Source organism: Melitaea cinxia, chromosome 5, assembly GCF_905220565.1.
Source record: "Melitaea cinxia chromosome 5, ilMelCinx1.1, whole genome shotgun sequence".
NCBI classification, from domain to species: Eukaryota; Metazoa; Arthropoda; class Insecta; order Lepidoptera; family Nymphalidae; genus Melitaea; species Melitaea cinxia.
The window spans coordinates 18,570,111-18,597,321 of record NC_059398.1 but is presented as its reverse complement, the minus strand read 5'-3'; the positions used below and the strand labels follow the sequence as shown (position 1 = coordinate 18,597,321).

Here is a 27,211-nt window from a genome sequence, read left to right as displayed (position 1 = left end):
TCACCACGCATCCATTCCTTTACCTACCATACCTTTTTCGCTGACTCTGACAGTCCTAGCTCACAACCGAGCATCCCAAACATCAGTCAATCAGTCTCGATCCAACATCCATTCCCGGCGGCTGTCTTAATCAATAATTCTACTTTCAATTACTAAATCCATTTTTAAAAACAAAACTACGTCGAGGCTCGTAACAGCACACTTAGCTTGACTATTTTAGAAAATGAAATGAATGAAACCGAACTATTTATTTCGTTATAAGTTACACATGTGGCGTATCCACGCTTAAACAAACTTTTTATATCGGCGTAACAATCAAACCTCATTTCATGTTTTTATATTGTTTGTAAAAATGTTTTTTGATAGATGTCAAGAACTTGTATTTTGAATTCTTCTTTATATTTTACTAGCGACCCGCCTCGGCTTCGCACGAGTGCAATGCTGATAATAAATATAATATATAATAATATGCGCAAAAAATGTGTTTATTTACGACATCACATTAGAAACCTCTAAAACTCTCAGTGTTCCTCTATTATATTACGCATGTATTATGTATATATGTATATTATTAGTATGTATATGTATATACAAAGTCAAGCATTATATAAAGTTAAGCCGTCGGTCCCGGTTGCTATCATGTACACCTGATAGCGATCGTTACTCATAGTAGGGTATATATCCGCCAACCCGCATTGGAGCAGCGTGGTGGATTAAGCTCTGATCCTTTTCCTACATGGGGAAAAAGACCTATGCCCAATAGTGGGATATTACAGGCTGAAGCGATATATAAACCATACTCAGTGATCCGTCTATTTACTAAAGAAAACCGAATTAAAATCCGTTGCGTAGGTTTAAAGATTTAAGCATACAGACAGCGGGAAACGACTTTGTTTTATACTATATATTATGTTTTACGGTTCATTAATTCTATTGCATATATTGCTACGTGAACATTGTTTTATATTATTATTTTTCTTTAATAAAAAGTCGGTGGAAATATCAAATATTTTATTATCTCATTCGCTCAACACACACGAACGTCAAAACAAATTGACATAAAAAAGAGTCGTGATAGCAAATCAACTAACAATTTTAAAATTGTAACAATTTAACATTAGGTACATTAAATTAATAAACAAATTTATATACGCAGTCTCTAGTCCATTGTCTCGGTAGACATCGCTTTTTTATAATGTCACGTTATCAACATATTTTAAGAAAATCGTAAAATGATTCGAATGAAGTCGCGGCCATAGCTAGTATAATAAGTACGAATCCATACGAGTGCCCCAAATACAATGTGTTCGTCGAATTGATACAGAAGTTTCCTCGTAAATACCATAATAAAGGAAATCTCGAACAGCTGACTTGTCGGTGGAGTACAGCGGCGCTTGTTTGTCCCAAACTTTTATTATTGACTTCGTAAATAAATGACCAACATCTGAGGAGGAGGATAATTTTAGCAACAATAGAATCGTTCTAATGATTTATATGTTCCACATTTATTTTAACTGCAAAAAAGAAGGACGTATGTGTTATCTCCAGGGCCGGATTTAGAGGTCTGGAGGCCTCGGGGCAACAAAGGAGTGAAGGCACCTTGGCCCCAAATTATTTTCCAAATAAAGTGGACATTTTTTAAAAGGTAAAATGCGAAAAAATATGTAAAGAAAAGTTGTTTACTAGTGTTTATTAGTCTAAATTTGAAATTGTTTTTTCTGAAGTCTCTATTATGGAGGCCCCACTTTTGTGGATGTCCCGGGGCTGTAGCCCCGGTCGCCCTTTCCTAAGTCCGGCCCTGGTTACCTGCTAACTATTTTCCTGTTACAGTCAGAAGTTTCAAAACGACAACCGCTGTAAGTCTCATAGGATTAATCCGCACGTGGCAAACATTTATATTGACGGTACAGATGTTTACCGTCATCTGGCCGTTTATGCTTGTGTATTGTTTCCGACAAAAGAAAAAATCCTGCTAGGAGGCGATAAGTGGGAGGACGTTTATTTATTATTTATTTATAATTATCTTTTAATGACAGATGGAGTATTTTTAATCAAATACTAATTAGGTTAATTGATGACAAGTGGTTACTAATCAACAGTAAAAATGCACATTATGTTAGTCATTAAGAAATGAAAACGCTAAACTTGACCACGCTTTAATACAAAGAAATTATTACTTACACATGATCCATACTTTAGACAGGGAAATGCGAGCATACCATAGTACATAGGGATCCGTACCATTAATTGTTTACTAACACATTATAAAGTAATTAAGATACTGTTTGAAAAAATACGACAATACATTATAAAGTAATTAAGATACTGTTTGAAAAAATACGACAATAGTCTGTAAGTGTGTGTGTGTCTGTGTATATTTGATTGCTTGATTGATTGACTCAGCTTGTAACGTCCCGCTGCTGGGCGTAGGTATCTTTCTCTATGTACGAGAAAGATCATATAATCCACCACGCAGCACTGCTTTATGAATATAGACAACCTTACCTTTATTTTATTCCTTAATTTATTGACTAATAATACTAAATCTATAATATAAAAATGAGTCGCTGAATGTGTTGCTAAGCGCAAAACTCGAGAACGGTTGGACCGATTTCGCTAATTCTTTTTTTAAAATATTCCTTGAAGTACGAGGATGGTTCTTACGGAGAAAAAATAAAAAAAAAAAATTTAAATTTCCTGAAAAAGTCTAAAAACAACACTTTTCAATACTCCAATACAAAAGATTTGTGATAATACTTAAAATTCAATTTGAACTTTAATACCATACGATAAAGTTTGTGTTAGGCGATACGAAGTTCGCCGGGTCAGCTAGTATTGTATAAATATCTCTGGTTATTTTGTTTTATACCCATACGCAGGATTTCTACCCTCTGGGCTGTGAAGTATAATGCGTTTTTTGTATTTAAAACAGACGGACACACAAATCAATGAATTCGTGTTCATAAATAGGTATTAAAAACAGTAATCTGTACTGTGACTACACATCATAGTACAGGGTTGTACCGTACCCTTAATAATTTAACAGTATAGTTCTAATAAAGGACTTCGTTGACACCTTTTATCGAACCCTAAAAATTATGATAAAGCTTTACCAATAAGGCAGAGCTTTTATTAATAAAACGAAAATCGATAAGCGTCGTTCTCACGCCTTTGAAGCTGTTCGTATTTGACAAGTTCGTTGACACCGCTTTGTTTCTTCTTAGCGTTTCATGGAATATCGATGTGACTACCTTTGATACTATATAAGGGCGGTACAGTCATCCATATTATAAAGCTGAAGTGTTTGTTTGTTTATGCGCTAATATCAAGATCGACTGGTTCGAATTGTTAAATTGATTTTGTGTTGGATTGTCCCTTTATCAAAGGCCATAGGCTATATATTATTTTAGTACGATTTTTCCACAAGTTAATGCGGGTGAAATCACGGGGAACAGCTAGTTAATTGTAATTTGGAATACACTGCATTGAAATATTTGTACAAATACAAATATCGATTCTGAAGCAGGGAAGCGAACCAGCAACCACTGGTTTAGGCGCTTACACGGCACACGCACCTCTACACCAGAGTTCCTATCTTGATAATGTAGGGTACTAATTAAAATATTAAATATAAAGATATCAAAAGAAACTAATATATTTGACAGATTATAGTTTTAATTGCAATAAAATAATCGTGTAATCGTTGAGAAAGATTAGTGAGGTCACGTTATCAGCGCTCGCAGCGCGATACGGCTGTCGGCCCCGATCATCGTGTCATCGTACAGTCCTGAAATTAAATCGGGTTTTAACAAACATATCAAATTACTGTAACCTACTTTCTAATTACTAGATATCTTTTTAGGTTTTTAGGTTCATTTTTATAATTCACATTTTTTAATATAATTTGTGATGGCGACGATGACCGTTCATGTCAATGACCAAAGAACAAGACCTATTTCCCTCCGGCGTGGGGTAAGACAGGGGGATGTAATATCACAGAAACTGTTTACCACTGCGCTAGAGGATGTTTTTAAGACCTTGGATTGGGGGGAACGAGGCATCAACGTCAACGGTGAATTCATCTCTCACCTTCGTTTCGCCGACGATATTGTCATCTTTGCGGAGACGCTGGATGAGTTAGGCCAAATGCTAGCCGGCCTAAACGAGTCCTCCCGACGTGTCGGTCTCTGTATGAACTTGGATAAGACGAAAGTTATTTTAAAGTAAGTTTAACAACCAAGTCATACCGATACCGGTATCGGTCGATGGTACCCTCCTCGAAGTTGTTCAGGATTATATTTACCTAGGCCATACTATCGAACTAGGCCGCAACAACTTCGAGAAGGAGGCCGATAGGAGGATTCGGTTGGGCTGGGCGGCTTTTGGCAGACTCCGTCGAGTCTTCACTTCGAAGATTCCGCAATGCTTGAAGACAAAAGTTTTCGAGCAATGCGTCCTCCCTGTGTTAACATACGGAGCCGAGACGTGGACACTGACGAAGGGACTGGTCCACAAGTTTAAAGTCGCTCAACGTGCAATGGAACGGGCTATGCTTGGGGTCTCTCTCAAAGACAGGATTAGAAATTAGACTATCCGCGAGAGAACGAAAGTAACCGACATACCCCACAGAATTAGCAAGTTGAAGTGGCAGTGGGCTGGTCATCTGTGTTGCAGGACCGATGGCCGTTGGAGTAGACGGGTCCTAGAGTGGAGACCGCGTCTTGGCAAACGTAGTGTGGGACGTCCTCCGGCCCGTTGGACCGACGATCTACGTAAGATTGCCGGTGTAGGCTGGATGAGGATTGCGGAAGACCGGGATGTGTGACGCGAACTTGGGGAGGCCTATGTCCAGCAGTGGACTGCGATAGGCTGAAGTGTGTGTGTGTGCGTGTGTGTGTGTGTGTGTGTGTGTGTGATGGCGTTGGCGTGGCGTTGGCGTGGCGTTGTGCTGGCGATCGCGGATTTAGTCGCGGTTCAATCAGATATTTTTATAGGCTTTGATGGTAACCTATACCTTGGCCTGGATGTTTGGCTTATATATTGTGTGTGTCCGGACTCCCGGACTGAGGGGTAATGGTAATAGGGGGTAGGGGATGTTGGGAGTGGGACGTTTATTTATTTATTTTGCATTATAAAAAAAAACTTTATTTATTTATTACATAGACACACTTTGACACGTCATAAAAACATTGCAAGTAGACATACAAAGTTAAACATAGGTACAGTACAGTATAATTTGCCTTTTAAGGTGTATTCAGCAATTATTATTAAACAACAGTTAGTGAGCACATAGAGTTGACAGCTATGAATCAATACAAAACAAAAGCACGGTTAAGTCTGATAAACAAACATAAAATCCCAACAGATATATAGAATACTGTTAATTAAACGAATTGTAAGCAACCAAACAATTTTTGAAAAATTCTTTAGAATCAATAGAAAAAAAAATGTCAATGTCGCCTACTTAAAACTTAACAAAAAAAAATTCATTTGTTTAGAAATTAGATCTTCAGGATTTTATCGAATATTTGGTAAAAAAAATGTGTACAATAGAGTACAATTAATAATAAGTTACAACTATTGGGTATATATAGATAAACATTACTTTGTTGAAACAGTGTTGCCAATCTTAAAGTATGATGAGTGATACCATTCTTCTCATTTTGTACTGTCATACTACAGTCCGAAGGGTTCTATCCCTCAGGTATAAAGTTATTGTTTCCATAAATGTGACTAACAGAACATTGTTATGCAGAATCTTGTGAATAACTGTTCATTGCAATTTTTTTTGTATTTTATCTTACGAATAAATATTTCTAGCATTGTTTTAATCCTTGTTCTTATATTGATAATAAGCTTGCTTGAAAGTATTTGTATTACTTAGAGTAAAGCTGCTTTATGTAAATAGTTTTTTTTTTTTTTAAATACACACACGGTCGTCTGTTCCTAAACTATAAGCAACTTAATGCTTGCATTAGAGGTAACATCTGACTGGTATACTACATATATTTTTTCGATAAACATACATACAAATAATACATATATAAATAAATATATAAGACACCCAGACACGGGGTCTCACCCCGTGTCTGGGTGTGTGTGGGGTCACTATAAAAACTGCGCCAACGGACTAGTTCTACCCTCAAAATCAGTGAAACTCAAAATCAAAAATGATTTTATTCAAGTGTTGGATCAATTCGGTTTTCAATTAAATAAACTCGGATCACAAAATCATTCATTGATTTATTTCACTGCTTGATCTGTTTACATTGAAATTTTCTCCCACACTGACATTACAAAGTGATTATTCTTACATCTAAACTCTTATTTCCATCTACCCTACAAATATGATTCACTTTAAACATTCATACGTATAAATAATCGATACTAACAATTATTCTAGTTTTAACATTGATATTATTACTTGATTATAACATTATCAATACTTAATTCTAATAATTGATTAATACTCGATTTTAACACAAGTTACTTTTAAAAGCACTTGAAATTAAATTGTTTGTTTTAATAATTTACCTCATCACATTACATCACAGCAGCCTTTCGCAGTCCGTTATTGGACATAGGCCTCCACAAGTTCACGCCAAGTTCTCCCGCCATCGGTCGGCTTTTTAAGTCCGAAGGTAGTAGTGGGACTGTGTTATCCCTTAGTCGCCTCTTACGACACCCTCGGGGAAGAGGGGGTTAATTTACCTTATTTTACCTAATTGAACGCATGAGTTCGCGCCATAATGTTTGGCGGGAACTCGTGTGTTTTGCCCACAGTCACCACGCTGGGCAGGCGGGTTGGTGACCGCAGGACTGGCTTTGTCGCACAGAAAACGCTGCTGCCTATAAAACATTGTAAACTTAATCTGACTTATAATTAATTCGGTACCTACGCATCAGACACTTGTTCATTATGTGTATTAGTGATTATTATGACCAATTACAACTTAGTAGGTATTCGTGCACGTGATTTGAACTGAACGTTCAATGTTACGACCGACGTATCTCGTGTCAGACATAATAATTATTAATAAACAACAATATTCATATACACAGATGTATGTAATTACTTTATTATTTGTTAGGATATGATGGATACGAAAAATACTTTTTTCGATAAATCCAATGAAACGTCTGGTCTAAAACTAATTTGACCAATTTTAATGACAAAATAGTGCACATGATTTTTGCAAATTAAAAAAAAATGTAGTTGTGGTTGTGTGTGAGACAGACGATAGAGTGAGATAGTTGATAATAGTTTCGCTTCTATTTTCAAATTACAATACAATTATAAATCAATTATGCTAATGACATTATTATAATTCCTTAAAAGAAACTGCGCTTTATTATAAATAACGTACCAAGTCAAGTATAATTTAATTAATATATATTCTAAGTTAAAAAATAAAAGTTATTACATTAAAAACAAACCCGATCCATAACCATACGCGTGGCGTCTTATCACTGAGTCAGCTGTTCCTTATCAGATGGACTGTGCTTTCTCTCGATATCAGTTTGACCGCGACGCCCGGCGGCGGTGCACGTGGTGTCCGCTGGATATTAATCTGACAGTTCTTTTTTTAAATTTCAAAATGAAAAATATATTTTTGTAATATCATTTAATTTTTTTTTTTTTTTTTTTGCATATATGCCAGTACTTTCAAAGTGATTATAGTGTGTAAAATATAAAAATAAAAAATAAAATTATTGCAATTTATGTACAAACACGTGTGTTTTTATCTTGTGTTTTGTTCAGCAGTCCGTCAGTTATAAGAAGTAAGTCGTTTTGTTTATTTTATCTATTTATATTTGTAATTAAAAACAATGTTATAAGCCAGTATTCTTACCTACAAGTTTTTAATATTAAAAAGAGACATTAAAGATTTAAAAAAATATATGTATATATAATGTAAATTATATTTTTTAAGCGACTTCAAAAATGGAGGAGGTTTTCAATTCGACTGTATTTTTTTTATATATATTACCTCAGAACTTTTGACTGGGCGGGTGGACTTTTGAGTCGATGATTTTTTATTTTATTTTATCGAGAGGTCAGAGGTGGTGCGTGTCATGTGGTCATTTTTGAGCAGTTTTTCGTCGACAGTCGTTGTGTAACTCATAACTTTTTTTTTTCGTTGTTTTTTATCGATGTAACTGAAGTCGGTTTCTTTTCGTTTGCGAGCAAACACAATTATGTATACTAATTTGTAAAACTCCGAAAAAGTTTACACAATATTGTAACAACTTAAAATTCTAAATTTTTTGATTTAATAAATAATTTGTATCTTAAAATCTATAAATATTCAAGTTCATAATGAAATATAATTAATTATTACGTTTTCCTACATTACATCCATCAATTAAGATAAGCAGACACAAAACTAAATCAGAATTACCGTAAACATCTAAAATCAAAATCTCCTCACATCTTGAAGTTTATCTTATACCTAAACAAATATGTTCTTTGTTCAACGATTGGATCCAGGTGAGTTTGAATAGTTCGCTAGTAAATCGTCTTGTTGATGTATCTTAAACACTTAACTAGAATGCTACGAACTCACTCAAATTACTTCAAGGTTTTGATTTTGTACTGTGTGATATCATCATGTAATATATGCTTGGCTCTTTGTACTACTACTAGCCTCTTAGTCAAAAAATGGTTCGTAGTTCGTTTTCGGTCCAATCTCGATTCGGTAAAATATTGTTAAACGAGAAACAATGAGTGAAACCACTATCCATACCAGTTAAGTTTCGATCAAATGACACTCCAGCAGAGATCCGTCTTTTGTTTCTTGTTTAGATGCACTTCAGCCTATCACAGTACACTGCTGGACATAGGCCTCCACAAGTTCGCGCCAAAAATGACGTGAACTCGTGTGTTTTGCTCATAGTCACCCGCTGGGCAGGTTTGGCGACCGCAGGGTTGGCTTTGTCACACCGCAACGCGCGTATTTTATAAACTTATTGTTTATGGAAATTTATGTGAAAAGCTTTGGTATTTTATTCAAATATTGTCAAATGTAACTGTAATGCACTATATCTACTTTAAGGCTTATCGTGTATATTAAAATTGAACACGTTCAGAATCACTAACCGACATGTCGAGACAAGTTCAAGGCGCTATGATGTAACTTCATCATCTGTTACTGTCGACCTATCGCGTGTTATACTGATAACAAAGTATTAACCGTGCGATTTGTGAATATCTTTTAATCATTTAATAATATAGTTATTAAAAAATACGCATTAAAAAATAAACAACTTCTCAATAGACATTATTAATAATAAGGTATCAGCAAAAAAAAACTGGTGCCGACCACACGACTGAAGTACAACTTCCTTAGTTACCGCAAAAGTAATATACAGAACGTAACTCTTTCTATCTTCACTAACCTATATCTCCCTCTCAGTTTCCGTTCGCTTCGCCCGATACCACTTTTCGTAACGCTCTCGTCCCGCAATCACCAGCTTATACCCCTAGTCAAGCGTGCGTATAGAAGTTCTTCAAAAACTATTGCGCTAGCTTTAATGCTTTAAATGAAAAATTTGATGCCCGCTCATGCCAGATTTCGTCGTGGTCTGGGCACGTGTTCGTGCACTTTCGGAATCATATCACATTGTTGTAGGAACTTGAGTGTACGGCGTAAAAGTCCATCGTAATTTGTATAACTACATCATAATATTATGAACTTGTGTAATAGAAAAAACTAAACATTGACCTTGAATAATCCTACTAAAGTAATAAATATGAAAGTTAAGACAAAGCGTTTAAGTAAAATTCACGCAAAAAATAGTGATTGCAATGGTACTTGGTACATAGATAAGCGGAAGATTTTTTTTAAATATATAGACTAGCGCTTGACTGCGATCTCACCTGATGGTAGGTGAAGATGCAGCCTAAGATGGTGCTCGCTTGCCTAGAAGATGCCTATTCACTCTTGATTTAAAATACTCTAAAAATACTCTAGATGAATAGATAGGTTAGGTTTAATCCCAATGTTTGCATATGTTTAAAAGTTACACGGGTAAAATAGAGTTGATTATAGTGCATAGTACCTTTCTCAATGTGAATTTGAAATATTTCAAGATGGATCAAATCAATCGCGCTGTAGCCCACGCGAGGTTGAAGATGTAAAACAAATACAAAATATAAGTTATGAGTTGTTATCATAAGCAAAGCTGTTATTTTTTTTATTTTTTATTCTAGGTTAAATGTTTAAATTTTTTGTATTTTAGTAAAAGATCCGATTTAGAGATGAATGACACTGATTATGAAATAAAAATTAAATTTTAAATTTTGAATTAAATATAGCCTGTCCAGGTATATTTCAGCCAAACCTTTCGCGATTTTTTCTAACATACTCAAATAAATATAAAATAAGATTTTAGATTAACATGGTTACTTCTATTACGAAAATTATTCGAAAACGGGATATTTACCATATTTATTATTTTCGCTTTGCGGAGCTCGATATTTCGACAATCTTGAATGACTTTCTATTTAGTAATTAACAAGTACTCATATTATTATATCTCTAGACGTACACTCCTAGACTATATTCCAAAGAACTTAATCTCTACAGCAGTAATAATTAATATCCATACACAAAATGTAAATAAATTTTAACTGCGTCTAACTTAAGCTTAAACAAGGCAGGCTTACCTGCGTTGACTTGAACCTAGCGTCCCCTCCGTAATTCCCATTACCGGGAAATACAAACGTTACTAATTATGGTTTTGAAACACGCATACTTTTTTGGTAAATAAAACGTCTTTGAATGCTAACCGTCAGTAAAGATTAACGAATATAAAAGGTTAGTTATTGTCGCTTTTTAACCGACTTCAAAAAAAGGAGGAGGCTACTCAACTTAATATATGTTTTTTTTTTTGTGTATGTTCGGGGATAACTCCGTCGTTTAAGGACCGATTTCGATAATTCTTTTTTTGTTGGAAAGGGGATATCCCTATTTTGGTACCATGATAAGGAAACCAGGATCTGATGATGGGATCCCAGAGAAATCGAGGGAAAGTCTCGAAAATCCGCATAACTTTTTACTGGGTGCACTGATTTTGATGATTTTTAATTTAATCAAAAGCCGATGTTTATCATGTGGTCACATTTAAATTTCATCGAGATCTGATTACGACTTTTGGAGTAATTTTTGATAATGCGTATTTACTTGACTATGTTTTTGTCTACCTATGTATTTACTTGTCGATATAATTGAAGTCGGTTTTTCTTCGTTTGCCTGCAAACACAGTTATAAGTTAAATATTTCTTTTGTTTCTCTCGCAAGCTATCAATATGGTATCAATGTGTATGGAAAGGTTTTTTTTTGCGTCAGATAGTCCGATTTTGAGGGAGACTATTGAAGAAATAAAGATAGACACTTTAAGAAGTATAAATCGCATCATATACTGTTATACAACATTAAATAACTCAATATAACATAACGTATGCTAAATATTCAGCCAACAATACAACAGCCTATATCAGGGGTGTCAAACTCAATTTTTCAGAGGGTCATATATTAAATTTAGAATGTGAAGGCGGGCCAGATTTAAGTAAAAAAATGTAGTGTGCACATTTTAAAACTTCCGTAGAGGAATCGAGTGAAGTCATGATTCTTTCTTTTTGTGACACATTGCGATCGTGGGCCGTATTAATACGGTACCGTATTTTTAACATCCCTGCCCTACATCAAACAACGTAATGTTGTGAATAATTCAGAAAATTATCTTAGTTCAGGATAAAGGCTGTTCGGTACATATTTTCCTGCTTCTGAAGGAGAAAGAAAGAAGCTATTCCAATTGATTCTAAAGCGTTTGATATAATCGTCTTGTATCACTTAAAATCAGATAGGGTTTAGTATGTCTATCCATAGGACCATTTTGACGGTATAGTTTTAAAGTTTGAAATATATTCCAAAAAGTAAAAAAAAACTGCGCGCGTACAAAGTACACATGTCAGAAGTGAAACTTGTTTGGCAAACTAATTTTTAAGTCTCGTTTATATTAAAAAAAATCTAAAGCTTTAGATTTCCGTTCCAGCACCATCGACAACAACGTTGCCGTTTCATCAAAACGTTGCCGTTTCATTCGTAAGAATTTTACCCTCATGCACCTACAGAAGTTTCACTGCAAATATAATTTCAAAGTTAAAATACGCGAAGGCTTTGGACACTATAGCAGAATACTGGAGTCTAATAACTTATTGTTAACCTTGTTGTGTTGTTAATCCTGATAAACCAGGGATACGTCACTGGAGAGGGATCGCGTGTCATGACCATTCATGAAGCACATGGGCAAACCTACGGCGAGGTCATCATACAGATCCACGACAGTGTTGACAAGACACACTAACACCTGTGTCTACTACACTGACGACGGTGATGACGCAATCGGCAGGTTTGTTAGCCGAGCGCTGGGTGCCTCGACGAAAACAATCTTGGAGCACAACCTTAAAAGAACTATCTACAAGCGTGATATGTCGCTGGCAAGGGCTCTGCTCTGCAAGATGCTGGGGGCAGGCGTAGGGTCCGTGTCTGTGAATTAGTGACACAGTGCGGCGTTTGATGTACAAATAAAGTAGATATAGATATATAATTATAAAGGTGTATTTAATGTAGCGGAATATAAGTAAATAGCAGAAATAAATTAGTAATAAATAGATAAATATTAATAATAACTATATATAAATAAATACTGTACTGTGTGGCTACGGTACTAAAGAATATAGCCACCCCCTCTCTTCCCGTGGGTGTCGTAAGAGGCGACTAAGGGATAACACAGTTCCGCTACCACCTTGGAACTTAAAAAGCCGACCGGTGTCGGAATAACCACCCAACTACTGGCTTTGAAATACACAGGCCGAAGACGGGCAACAGCGTCTTCGTTGCGACAAAGCCAGCCCTGCGGTCACCAACCCGCCTGCCCAGCGTGGTGGCTATGGGCAAAACACATGAGTTCACGTTATTTTTGGCGTAAACTTGTGGAGGCCTATGTCCAGCAGTGGACTGTATAGGCTGTAATGATAAAAAAAAAACTGGTTGTTAACTAAAACAATTACGATCCAATTTTTACAAAAGTACCGTTATACTCGTATGTCGTTAGATAGATAGATAGATAGATACTCTTTATTGTACACAACAACGATCAACACAATAACATATTACAAATAAAAAAACAACAGTGTACAAAGGCGGTCTTATCGCTAGAGTAGCGATCTCTTCCAGACAAGCTTTGGGTATATAGGACACAACGTAGTGAAAAAGCGGTAGGGAAGTGTACACAGAGAAGTGACAATTAGTGTGTAATCGTTAGTATAATTATATGAGCGTTTTTTAAGAAATGGGGTGTTTCATTTAGTTTTGAGACACTATCAGGGCATATATTTTTCAGAGTAGTTTATTATGGGGCCCTGAAAATCCAGTGGATAAAAGAGGCCCCAGTCAAACTAGTGTGTAACTGAGTTTAAACCAAGAAGGTTATCTACGTTTTAGTCTATTTACGGATAAGATATCTTCCGTGGTTTTATTTACTGCATTATATTAATACACATATAAAAACTTCGTAAATATGTTATTGTTGTGAAACGAATCCACGTCTTACAAATATTATCACTCTCCTAATTTGGCGTTTCTTTTCTGTTTCTTTTAATCTGGCGTTTTGTTGTATAAGGTGTACTAAATTCAAATGACCTCTTCTCTATATAGAAGGAATGAAGCTTAACCCACCATGATTCTCCAGTGCAAGTTGTCGGATAATTCCCCTATCTTCCACTAAACGATCACCATCAGGTGGTAATAATATAACACGGACAGACGGATAATACGCACTTCGGAATAATGTGGGGAGATTGTACCTTAACTAGACCGGAACTTATTTCTACAAATACAAATACCTGTCACGTGTAGGAGTCGAACCTGTGACTGTCATCTTCATAATTTTAAGACACGATGTTCAGTCGTGTAAAAGTAAAGACGGTATTATTAAAATAGACTTTTCAGAAACGTACGCAATTTGAGGCGAAGTGATAATAGTGTTTATTTCAACGAGCGAAGTAACAATTGCATTGTATTGTCTTTGCTGTAATTGCTTCTAATTCTTTGTGCAGATAATAAGGTTAGCGAATATTTGTGCACCGAATTATTTAGTTTATAATATATAGTTGGTGCTTATCGCTGTGTGCGTAAATTGTGAACAGTAGTTTTGCGTGTTTGGCCTACTTCGAACTTCGATCCACTATTGTTATTTATTTTTCCTTTGTAGAAACCTTGTTTGACAATAACAAATAAAACAGAAAATTAATTAACCACAGATAGATGTTGTAATTATTTATTTATAAAACAGTTTTTTATAATTTTTGTGCGTCACTTACTGTACAAACAAAATTAATAATTACATTTAGTTCACAACGTGCGTGTCGAACTTACGTGTTAGCGGTCAGACTTTTACTCATTTAATGGTGTTCACGAAACACAAATAGCCATTAAATATTATGAAAAAAAAAATCAAATGTTATTCCAACAAGTTTTTTACAAATAATATTAATCTTTTTATACGTTGTAACAACTGGATATAAATTATGTTAAAAAATGTGAAAACTATATTGGGAATCCCCAATTTTTATTGTGTCTAGGTTTTTTGGCGTATTTATTTAAAATTTCTAATCGTCTTTTTAAAATTCCGACTATGGTTTGTAACAAACAAACGGTGGGCTTGATGGCAAGTAATTATCGCAGGTACTTAAAATGGATCACGAAAGCGTTACCAACTCTTTTTTTACGTGGGCAAAATCCTCCCTGGATACCCTCTGGCGCGGGGGCGCCAGAGGGTTATGTCAGACTCATACTGACTGAAAAAACCACCACGTGTGAGCAGTTGTCCGCCTGGGTGGGGCGAGATGGGATCGCGCTAGCATTCGCCACCTCGACCAACCCTACCCCAGCTGCAATACTATGCATCCACAAGAGTTCTGGCTACCCTACTAACTATAGGAACATAACACAACTTGAGGGGATATGTCAAACGTGACTGCGCCCCTCTGTAAGAATGGACTACGTCTACGATCGGGCTGTGACAGATTTTAAGCAAGACAATTCCTGTCATGACTACCTCAATATCAATAGGGTACCGTTGGCATTTTGCTGCCTAAAGCCTAAATATAAAACTAAAGGCTTAGCCGAGTGGAGACACTAGTTCATTGTAATTAAATGTAACGCAAGTGTCGCGGTTTGATGACTGACAGCGGCTCACCGCTACCTAACGCAACCATGTTAGCCAACATAATATAATTCTATGCTTTATACACATTCTTCAATAACAGGAACGTGATCAATGGGGTCATGATCTAGAATGTGGACATTAGAATTTTACTAAAACTATTACAGAATATTCAATCGATTCAGCCTAGGGCTCTTTCTCCGTGTAGGAGAAAGATTGGAGCGTAATTCACCACCTTGCTCCACTGCGTGTGCGGATATATTCTCTACTATGAATATCGATCGCTGTCAGGTACCTATGATAACAACCCGGTCCGACAGCTTTACGTGCTCTCCGAGGCACGGTGGGGAGAACCACAAGGACAGACATTCAAACTGGAAACAAATGTTTTCGTATTTTGTATGGTAATTGCATTGTAGAACTATACTCACAAGTTACAAGATGTTAATCTTTGTAATAATAATAATTGTGTTTGCTAGCAAACGAAAAAAACCGACATCAATTACATCGACAAGTAATACAACGTAAGTAGACAAAAAAAAATTAACAAACGCACTAGTTGCCACGACGATTTTCAAAGATTCCCCTCGATTACCACCAATTAGATACCAACCTTGGGATATCTTCTTTCTAAAAAAAATTAGCAAAATCGCTTCATAAACGACGAAGCTATCCGCGAACACACATAAAAAATATACGGTCGAATTGAGAAACCTCCTTCTTTTTTGGAGTCAGAATCCTGTTTGCTAGCAAACGTAAAAAGCGACTTCAATCACATCGACAAGTAATACAACGTAAGTAAACAAAAAATAAATAAATAACAAACGCTCTAGTCTCCATTACAATTTTCGAAAGTTCCCTTCGATTTCCCTGGGATGCCATCATCAGATCCTGGTTTTCTTATCACGATACTACCCTTGGGATATCTGCTTTCCAACAAAAAAAAAATCATCAAAATCGATTCACAAACGACGAAATTATCCGCGAACACATAAAAAAAGTGTATACGGTTGAATTGAGATACCTCTTCTTTTTTGAGGTCGGTTGGCAACCAAAAATACCAAACATTACTTAAATAAATAAAAAATATATTGGTACGCTTCTTATCTAATTAAGCGTTAAAGAGTCTAAATGATAAATGTAATTATAATATTGTTGTAAGAATGGTATCAAAGCGATAAATTAAATAAAGTACTTTCAATAATTTTTTTAGGTATGTAGGTATATAGATAATATTATTAGAATTCACAACTTAAGAACTAAATATTTACAGATAGTTTTAATATAAATCATGTCCGCGTGGAATTGTGCCAAGAATGCTGGCAGCATTTCCTCGTTGAATCGCTATGTCGGTTCTCTCGGCAAAAATGCACCAGCCCTCTTGTCACCAGTGGAGACAAGATTCAACGATTTCATCGTTTTATGATGGATGGATGGATGATGTAGATGGCGTTAATAACAATGCTGACTAACAGTCGGTTGCAAGAAAATCGCATAAAACCACCTACTCTAGAATAATACTAGGTGCCATGGGCATACCCAGAATTTGGTAAAAATGACACAAAAAAAAATGCAAAACTCAATTATTAGGAGAAAATAATAATTATTATTTTACTTCCAAAGAAAAGAAAAGGTCCAGAATTCTCGAAAAAAATAAAGTCAAGTAACTATTTTATCGTTGTACTACTCGTCGATGTAATTGAAGTCGGTTTTGTTTTCGTTTTGCGAGCAAACACAATTATAGTTATATTTTATTTACTTTCAGTACTTCAGTAATAGCTTAGCGGAGGTTTAATCTACCTAAAATATCCTTATTAAAATCTAAAATATCTATTATTAGACACGAGAAAGGAGTGGGTGGGGTAAATACCCCACCTTGCCCCATCTTACGCACCTTGGGACGTAGAACCTACATTTTAATCTTTTAACTATAATGTTGTTGACTTATAGTGAAAACAATTAGAAATGCAAATTGTGTTAAGCACTGACATTTATTGGAGGAGACATTAAATATTTTATTATCTCTTTATTATTATAATAAAAATTTCTAGAAGAACAAATATTAAAATTTTATCGAAAAGGTCATGGGTTTTTAACCGTGAATGTTTATTAAGTGCAATAAATTATCAAGTAGACACACGTTTTGCACTCAACAACGAAAAGAAGAAAAATAAGTTACACTTCATTGGCTAGCTAACCTCACGTTGCTAACTTCTTCTTTCTTGACTAGCTAACTTCAGTTTCGGATTTTTTCGTGACGGTGTGCGCGCGCATCGTAAATTTTTTCCCTAACGCGCTCAAAGAAGTATAACTTCAAAAAGTAAACATTAAGTATAGTAGTAAAAGTACACATTTGTAATGTGTGACCATTTGTCAAGTTTGAAGTCTTTGATCACAATATTTGTTTGACACGATTTACAAATAAAAAGTCAAGCGCAAACTAAGGAAAAACTGTGTATGTGTGCAGTTCACACGGCAGAAGTGTAACTTCTGAAATATCGTAGGAAGGTAGGCCGTTGCTATTTGTTCTATCGAAGATGATAACGGTCTCGTGAACAAGGTATATAAACAAAACCGAGGTTATTGACGTAGGGTACAGCAGGATATGTCCTGCTCAAAATCTGGAGCAACTCGTCTGGGGCTTACAGAAGATGACAGCTAAATAGTATTGTTTTCCAAGCAATGTTGTGTTCCTGTTGGTGAGTAAGGTGACCAGATCCCCTAGGAAGGCTTGGTCGTAATAAGTATAGGGTCGACAAAGTGCTTGCGATGCTTCTGGTGTTGCAGACGTCTATAGTCTACGGGTGCCGCTTGACATTCGGTGAGCACTACGCTTGTTTGCCGACATAGTCGTATAAGAAAACATATAGTCAAACCGCATGGATTACCCAGTACACCGCGCCGCGTGTGGTTGCACGTGATTGTTCTATTAATGTACACGTATTGTTTAATTATTATCTATTTATAGCTAATTTTATTTATTTTTCCGTATACTTTGTTTAAAATGTATGTGTTTATTTACAAACAATGCACGGAACTGGAAAATGAAAATATTTACTAATCGTAAATATGTTTATTTTAGTTTATTGGAATTCAATCACAATTGAAATTTAATTTTTTTGTATATTATTTAGGAGTTATCCAACAATCACGTGAATTTTTTCAGCAAGTTTTTAACCACTCTGCTACTCTGTGCTTTTTGACGACGTTTAAGACTAATAACCCAACTCAAAATTCACGTAGTTTTTGTTGTGCGAAGTAAATTGAATTTTTCGGAATATTATCTTTAATTTATAGGTATACTCTGACAAAGTTTTGATAAATTAAGCATCATCATACTAATTTCTAGACAGGCATCATGATTATATGGTATTTTTTTATTGTTTTTTTTTTTTTGTTTGTTTAGAAATCGCGCATTCAACGACAAATAAATACAAGTGACATCTCAAAATAGTCCCTCGTCCTCTTTATATTTCGTAATATTTTTCTGAACCCATCCAGCCTCACGTGATTACCCTAAGTTTTGTATTTAAATAAAATTTACAAATAACAAAAGCCATTAAAAGAACTAAATTAGTTACAGAGGTTAATTTTTTAAATTGTATTTATTTGTAACAGGGGTATCACGCGTAGTTTAAAATTTAAAAGTATACACGACTAGATGTGCGCCGTGGTTTCGGCCGCGTTAATTTGAAATTTGATTGAGACTGCGCCTTAGTAAAAAGCCTATTGAGCACAACAATAATTTTTCAATTTGTTCTAAGCCTGAGATTAGTGCGTTTAAACAAATAAACAAACAAACAAGCTCCTCATCTTTATATTATTAGTATAGATTTATTAAGTTGTTGACTAGCCCGTTGGCGCAGTTCGTATTGACCCTGCTTTCTGCTCCGAGGGTTGTGGGTTCGATTCCCACCCCGAGTCTGGGTGTAATATAAATATTTATTTATATATGTATTATTTATAAGTATGTTTATCGAAAAAAAAAATGTATCTATATACCAGTCGGCTGTTACCTATAACACAAGCATTAAGTTGCTTACTTTAGGAACAGACGACCGTGTGTGTATTGTGTAAATATTTATTTATTATTATTTATTTATAAGTTACGAATCAAAAGTGAATTTCGACTAAGCATATTTTCCTTTGTGGCATTTTGAACAAGTTCAATAAACATTATTTCATGACAGTAATTCAGTCATTGACCTAAGTCGATTTTATTAGCCATGGTCGCCCCCTACTGAGGTCAAACATGGCTACTATAATTGAATTGAACCATTGTAGATCTATGTAGTTGAACGACACTATTTGTTTTATAGAGCGTAAATAGGTCTTCAGTCATTAAGTCCTGCCTAGCATGTTTGAAATTTATTTATAATAATGAATTTTAGATTAAAGTGCTGAGATAAACAATTGTTGATAAAGGCTTTTTAACCGATTTCAAAAAGGGAGGACGATACTCAATTCGACCGTATAATGAATAATTTGTAATATTTGTTAGATCCGATGACATAATAGAAAAGCGATGTTTACGATGACACTAGATATCAGAGCAAAATAAAATCATTGTTATCATACCATAATGCTACACACCTATACATTACCTATGTTTGTAATGTGCCTAATGGTGATATTGTATTTAATCCTTTATGTGTACGTAAACACCTTATGGCAAAATTAATAATTTCATTTAACGTATGTAGCCTCGTACGTAATAATTATACCTGTAAACATCACTCTTCGAAACGAACGGGCTTTCGCGAGCTTCATTAAGATGTGAAGGAGCCTCTCGTGTCTCCGCCAGACTGTTGCATGCACTATGCAAATTATATCGATCAATACACGTGCACTTCTTTGTTTTTTTTTAATCACCGACTGCACAAAACTGTGGTGTTATGTGTTTGCATTTTGTTTTTGTTAATTTTGTCAACACCTTTAGCTAATATACAATATGTGTTTGATGGTATTTTGTTTAGTTCAAAGTTTACATATAAGCAAAACATAATATTGCAATGATTTTTAATTGCTATTTTTAATTCGTCATAATATAGTTTTTATATTCATAACATTGTTTCCTGGCAAATTATTTCATTTGTATGTGGGAAAAATTACATATATTCTCAATAAGCGAATAAAAAAGAAACAAATGATTACGTAAAATTTTAAACACAATTTGTAATTTATTTCATTTAAATCAAACCAAATTCTCGCTACTGTGACTAACTACTAAACACTCCCGACTAAATTTAATAACCTTTTAAAAAAATTTGCGATTAACAGCTTTAAAACTATTGCAAATCTAAGCATATCAAAACATTTTTTATGAATAAATATACAAAAGGGAAAACCGAGTATTACACAGCATTCATACCGTAAGCTCGGAGTACGCCCGCCAGACCTACGGTACATAGCGGTCGATAGTTCACCACCTCCCCTTGATTACAGCAACAAAAGCCTTGGCTATTTTAATTTTTCATGCTGCAGGCACGGCTTGAACAATATGTCTGCGTACAACAAGAGGCAATCGGGCACGATTATTTTGTCCTTCTAATAACTATAGTGGTTGTACCTTTTTATAGAAAGCTTAGAAAAGATTGGTGCGTTGATAATTTGATAGGACTGCCTCGATTGTGAAAATTGATTTGGTTTACAAAATAGCCTTTCATATAGGTTTTATGAGTTTTAAATGGTTAAGTAACGTATTGACGGCTTATAAAAGAGTTACGAAAATTTTAATTTATTTATAGTAATTTTATTTATGAAATAAAAAATAATAATAAATAATTATAATTTCACTGTGAACGATTTCGAAAGTACTTTTAAATCATTTATTGAATTTAAAATTTATTTATATACTGAGAATTTATTTATTTGGGAAACAAATAATATTTAATACACACAAATATAAGCCACAATAACATTTTGTAAATCAGCAAAGGTTCCACCTTATGTTGATACACACTGAGCAGTTAAAAATTGAAGCTACTCCAAATATATATATTTAGGTCATCATCATCATCATAGCAGCCTTTCGCAGTCCACTACTGGACATAGGCCTCCACAAGTTCACGCCAAAAATGGCGTGAACTCATGTGTTTTGCCCGTAGTCACCACGCTGGGCAGGCGGGTTGTTGACCGCAGGGCTGGCTTTGATTTTTAAGTTCCAAGGTAGTAGTGGAACTGTGTTATCCCTTAGTCACCTCTTAGAACACTCACGGGAAGAGGGGGGGTGGCAATATTCTTTGATGCCGTAACCACACAGAATATATTTAAGTATAAATAATAAATAAATAAATATCTACATACACACACACACACGGTCGTCTGTTCCTAAAGAAAGCAACTTAATGCTTGTTGTTATACGTAAAAAGCGACTGGTACATAAATTACACATACATTTTTTTTTCGATAAAGATAGATACAAATACTACATATATAAATAAATTTACACCCAGACTCAGGGTGGGAAACGAAGCCACAACCCTGCGGGGTCACTACAAACTGCTCCAACTATTTCATCATAATACTCGTATACATAATACCATATAAAACATGTTTGCCGGTAATAAAATGGCATAATAAATCACAGCTGAATTTATACGTACATACCAGAATGATACCATTCAAGTGGTTTGATGGCGTTACAGATATAAAGTTCATAGCGCAATAACTATCGTAATAAAACAGTTTATATTGGGCACTTTTTATCGCGAGTGTTGCCGGGCCGCCGTTGAACTTGACCTTCGCCTTGAGAAATATTTAAATCCTGAAACGATATTACTTGTTTTTATTTGATAATGGGATTAAAAATAATTGTTTTAGAACTGTCTACGCAGTACTGAGGTATAATTATAGTCATGTTTTTTAGGTGCTTAAAAAGGCTGATCAAATTCGTACTCAAAATATATTTCATTGTAAAATTCGATCTATTCAATGTGTCATATTTCTCTGTTAGACGCAGGCTTTCAAACATTTATTTTGAACTAGAAAAAAACCATGCAAGTACTCGTATTATTATAAGTATATTACATAAATATTTACTATGTCTACAAACAATATCAATATGTGTATAAGTTGTTTCTGTTGCGAGCTCAACTTATGCCTTAATTACTATTTCATGTCTGTGTGAATTTTTAATTGGTTTTTGTAATTTTTTAATATGTATAAACTCTAATTGTGTATTACTATAACTATAAATTCACCGTAAAAATTAATAAATTAAAATAACTAATAAATTTATATAAGCGCTTTTGGATCGTCACTGTACAAATCTGTCAATGTCTGTCATCTGTCTGTCTGTCAGTTCTCCGCAAAGCTACTAAGAGACTCGGGACAAAGGTTCTAAGAAAGTGTCGTCTAGAGCTTTAGCGTTTTTACTGTTTTAACTATTTAAATATACTCATGTTGATAACAAGTATGAGTAGCTATTATATAAAATATGGTCAATTTTAATTGATCCCTATTCATTAGACATGTTTAAATAATAGAAAATTTATTAAGAAAGGTCTTATCATTACATAGAATAAAACAAATTCGCTTCCCGCTGTCTATATGCTTAGATCTTTAAAACTACGCAACGGATTTTGATGCGGTTTTCTTTAGTAAATAGAGAACAGATATAATATAGTAGAGGAACACTGATAGTTTTTTCAACTGTGCGAAGCCGGGGCGGGTCGCTAATTATACGAGTATATAAAACAATTTAAAATATTGCTACTTGATAACAGGGACAATGGTGCTGCTAAAAACACCAATATAGATAATTAAATCAATAAAATGTAATCTAATATATAAAGTTCTCGTGTCACGGTGTTTGTAGTTAAACTCCTCTAAAACGGCTTCACCGATTCTCATGAAATTTTGTGTGCATATTGGGTAGGTCTGAGAATCGAACAACATCTATTTTTCATCCCCCTAAATGTTAAGGGTAGTCCACGCCTTTTTTTCCTTTTAAATAAATTATTTTTATTTTTTATTTTATTATGATTATTAATTATTATTATAGTTTTATTATAGTTAAATATTATTATATTTAACTAATAAGTAACAGTAATATTTAACTGTGAAATAATTAACATAATGTGTCAGTTTGACGTAAAAGATGTGCGTAAACAAACGATTGCCAACGTGAATTTGAGGAATTCATTTATCAGTGTAATACAGTTTTGGTTAATAACGTGTGCTTTTGTGGTTTTCCGCCAGATCGCAGAACTTTTGGCATTCCCTAAATCGATAAGTTAATTGGTAAATCGAATCATTTCTATGTAATAATAGGTCATTGTTTACATCATACTTACTAGATGACCATGAAAAGTTCGTGCCGCGGTTATGTTTTTATTCGCGAATTCGTGAATTCATTATTATTTTAATATTAATATATATTATATTAGTTATCATTACGTTAGTGTTGTACAGAGAAATGTATTCACAGTTTTTCACAGAAAAAAAATTATGTTTTATAAATACATACAGGCATACTTAGCACATCGCCTCGACTGCTCGCTATAAATAATTACTAATCGAAATCACATCAAAGCTCTGAAGACAGGAGGCAGGTGGAGCTTCAGTTTGAGAGGCGTGCGCGGCCGGCACCACGCGATGTGTCAAAATCACATCGAGGAATAACTAGTGTAAACAATAAGAATACGTTGAAGTGTCCGAAAATGTTTTAAAACTTTTCAAAGTTTAAATATACTTTTACAAAAAAAATTTAAATTGTAAATAATTATAACACTAACTGTGTGAAATTAAAAATAATAAATTAAAAATAATTTTATACAGTCAAAAGGGTTCCGTTATTATTTTATAATCTATATATATACATGAATGTTTGTCTGTATGTTCTTTATAGAATCGTAAACTACGCATTTCAAGAAAGAAGGTTCCGAATCCTATTGTGTTTTTTTTTCCACAAGAATCACAAGAATCACAAAAATAATTTATAATTCACTTCTGTATGTAATTATAAAAATAAAAAAACTGCAACGGACGTAATTGCAAACATGTGCAATACTTACAAAAGAAGTTGCCCATCAACGACTTTCATACACTGTTTAATTTCTCAAATTAGTAGATATGATACAGAAACAAATGTGTGTGTACTTATGTAAGCATGTAAGCAGTTATACTTCATTGGCTAGCTAACTTCACGTTGTTAACTTCTTCTTCGGTCCGGTGTCGGTTTATTTCGTGACGGTGTGCGCGCGCATCGTATTAATAGCGCGCCAAAAGAGGTATAACTTCAAAAAATCAAAAGAAACTAAAAGTTACGTCTAGGACGTTACATTATAAAAAAAATTAGGAAACACCTGAGATATCAACATCTGGTTGTTAACAAAAACACAATAAACTAAAACTGTCATTACTAACCTACGTCTGACATCATTTGACTAGCCCGTTGGCGCAGTTTGTAGTGACCCTGCTTTCTGCTCCGAGAGTTGTGGGTTCGATTCCCACCCCGAGTCTGGGTGTAAGATAAATATTTGTTTGTGTATTTATATATGTATTATAATTATAAGTTTATCGAAAAAAAAATATATGTAGCTATACCAGTCGGCTGTTACCTATAACACAAGCATAAGTTGCTTACTTTAGGAACAGACGACCGTGTGTGTATTGTGTAGATATTTATTATTTTATTATCTAAACAATAACTTATCCAAAAGCACATAACATTAAAATATAATCGCAAATCCTTGATATGTACACGCATATCAATCGAATCTATTGGCAGACAGTCGGCCATTCCCGGTACAACAGAAATGGACAACGTCGACTATGTTAGAATACTCAATGTTGACACTCGATTACATAAGGTTATGAATTATAAGTCATTTCTGCATGTGCATCGCATTACAATAGTGTTTACCGTTTAGTTAAGCCATATTTGTATAATACGCTCGTAGAATTCAATCATTTACTTTGAACAATAGAAAAACTATTAATTGGTTTCTGTGCAAGTAAATGTATCGATAACTACTCTGGTATTGTAGTGCGTGAAGGCGCCTAAACATCGACGGTTTGCAGGTTCGATCCGCTCGGGATGGACATATTTTGTATTTATACAAATATTTCTTTCCTGTTTGGAAGTCTGTCGTCGCTGTTCCCTACCGCTCGTCGTAGAACACGTTAAGCTGTCGACCTCGGTCGTTATCATAAATACCTGATAGCGATCGTTACTCATAGTAGAAAATACATCCGCCAATGTACAGTGGAGCAGCGTGGTGGATTAAGCTCTGATTCCTAAGCCTTCTACTAGAGAGAGGCCTATAGCCAGCTGTGAGATGTTACAGGCTGAATTGCTAATACCAATGTACACCATGAGTAGAGACCGAAACGGCAACCTACAGTGCCACAGTCATAAGAATAACGAAACAGCGTTTTTTTATACGTACTTATATTATAAGTTTTTCATTAATAGTTACTGTGATTATCGAACGGCCACCTGCATGAGAATTCAGTTACGGAAGCATACGTAAACAATCATAACTTGTGGCCACTATGTACAAACAAATGTCACACACAGGGATTGAACTCACGACCTGTAGTCGTCAGTAGCACGTCAACCAGTAGCGACAACCATTGCGCTAGTGGGTTGACCGGCTAAAATCTATTCAAACATCACATATAATACTATAGCTAAATTTAAAACTATAGCTTCTGTCGAATATAGGTTTCTCAAACATTTTTTGTCAGAAATTATTATTAGAGAGTGAGTTTCATTCGAAAATTAAAAATATTTTTTTTTTACATTTTTACAAATATAAAAACTATTTTCTGGATATAAAAACTTTTCCGTTAGCTTTTCTCGATATAATTAGATATGACTTTTAACATGTATAATATTGTAAAATTTCGAAATAAATAAATATATATAAATTAATGTATATAACTAGCCATTTTTGTGGTTTATTTATTCTATGTACATATAACAGAGCATCATAATGTAGGCTACTAATTAAAAAAAAACAGTCATGTCAAACTGACATTTTACCACAAACAAAATTACAGACCTTTTTATTTACATACTTAAAATAAATGCGTTTCTAATTTGGGGGTTGAGACATTTTTTTTCATCACCTTCAAGTACTCATAACTTGACGTTATGATTTTGCTTATAATTTTATATTCCGCTTCAGACAAGTTCCTAATATTACTAATATTTAAAGCGCTTCAATTAAAGCTAAGATTTTTGCACGAAAAGTGAGTCCAATACACGAGAAATTAATGTTCATTACACCGCAAGTACGAAAACACAGAAGTATGATTAATGCAACAGCTACGTGGACAGAAAGGTTACCGAAAACGTAGCGTCACCGCTTAACCTTTACAAAAACCTTTTTACCGCAGGTAATAGTTAATTAGTTAATAAGTATATGTTTATTTACAAACAAATATTGTTATACCGTATGGTAATGATAACATTAAGATAAGGATTCATATTTCTCTGCTCAATAAATAGTCTGGGAAGTGATAAACACTTTTAGGAAATCAATTAAGACGAAGGTGACAAGACCAAAATTGTTTTTGTAGTTAAATATAGTTTAGCAGCATTAGTCATTTAAATTTGATTTTCGATACTAAATGTAAGTTGTATCTATACTAATATTATAAAGAGGTAAAGTTTCTAACTTTGTTTGTATGTAGGGGGTAATCTTCGCAACTACTGATCCGATCACGAAAATTCTTTCACTAACAGAAAGCTACACTATTCAGAAGTGACATAAGCTATATTTTATTGTAATTGAACAAAAAATTCAGAGAAAAATCTTATATATAAAATTCTCGTGTCGCAATGTTAGTTACGATACACCTCCGAAACCGGACTGCTTTTTATGAAATTTTGTGTGCATATCGGGTAGGTCTGAGAATCGGCATACATCGATTTTTCATACAGCTGGGCTATAAGGGGGGGGATATTAGGGGGGCTAATAACATTTATGGCAAAACAACGTTTGCGGAGTCAGCTACTCGTGTATAA

The 27,211-nt window shown here is 34.5% G+C and overlaps 2 long non-coding RNA genes across 3 annotated transcripts; both read right to left on the bottom strand.

Moving 5' to 3' along the window:
* Nucleotides 1-3,658: 3,658 nt before the first annotated feature.
* LOC123654117 lies at nt 3,659-21,915 on the bottom strand. 2 transcript variants are annotated; one of them, XR_006743190.1, is made up of 2 exons: nt 21,841-21,915; nt 3,659-3,787 (listed from the first exon to the last, which is right to left on the bottom strand). It is a non-coding gene; the product is annotated as an uncharacterized LOC123654117 (long non-coding RNA). The 2 variants fall into 2 exon arrangements; XR_006743189.1 differs by lacking the exon at nt 21,841-21,915 and adding an exon at nt 6,535-6,555.
* Nucleotides 21,916-21,938: 23 nt separating this feature from the next.
* LOC123654116 lies at nt 21,939-24,830 on the bottom strand. The gene is made up of 3 exons (XR_006743188.1): nt 24,821-24,830; nt 23,698-23,856; nt 21,939-21,997 (listed from the first exon to the last, which is right to left on the bottom strand). It is a non-coding gene; the product is annotated as an uncharacterized LOC123654116 (long non-coding RNA).
* Nucleotides 24,831-27,211: the final 2,381 nt, after the last annotated feature.